The sequence below is a fragment of the Theobroma umbraticum genome, unplaced genomic scaffold, assembly GCF_002168275.2.
Source record: "Theobroma umbraticum cultivar Fairchild unplaced genomic scaffold, ASM216827v3 scaffold_34.0, whole genome shotgun sequence".
Classification (NCBI taxonomy): domain Eukaryota; kingdom Viridiplantae; phylum Streptophyta; class Magnoliopsida; order Malvales; family Malvaceae; genus Theobroma; species Theobroma umbraticum.
Window position 1 is genome coordinate 2758938 of NW_018397275.1, and position 533 is coordinate 2759470.

Sequence of the window (533 nt, forward strand, 5' to 3'; positions counted from 1 at the left end):
CTTGTTACTCTCAATGGTTGAATTTTATAGAATGATATTTATATTTGCAATCATGAGTAGCTAATTTTCTTTTTTTAGGATTGCAATTGAACTCACATATAATGTAATTTTCTAATCTCTTTCTTGCTTATTTTTAATGGGATTTGAATTATTTTTTCCAATTGTTCTTAATGGTTTTAATTGATTGGCCACCAATTAAATTGATCTAGGAACATAAACAAACTTGGGAAAGGAAGTTTAGGGTAGACTAAAATTGGGATAGTATAAGATCATATTAATTAATTTGCGTATAGGATAGGGATATAACTATAGGCCATATGTAGCCAAATTAGAACCTAAACTTAATGAATTTGTTTTAATTTTAATTCACATAGGGATATAATGTTTTGCTTAAAATAGGTATATTTATAAGATGAGTCGGAAAGCCTTACAAATAATTTAGGACTCTAAGTTAGAAATTCAACCCATTTAAATAAGTGAAGGAAGAGAGGTAAGATTTAGATGAAGTGTGAGGGATATTGTAATCATAGGCT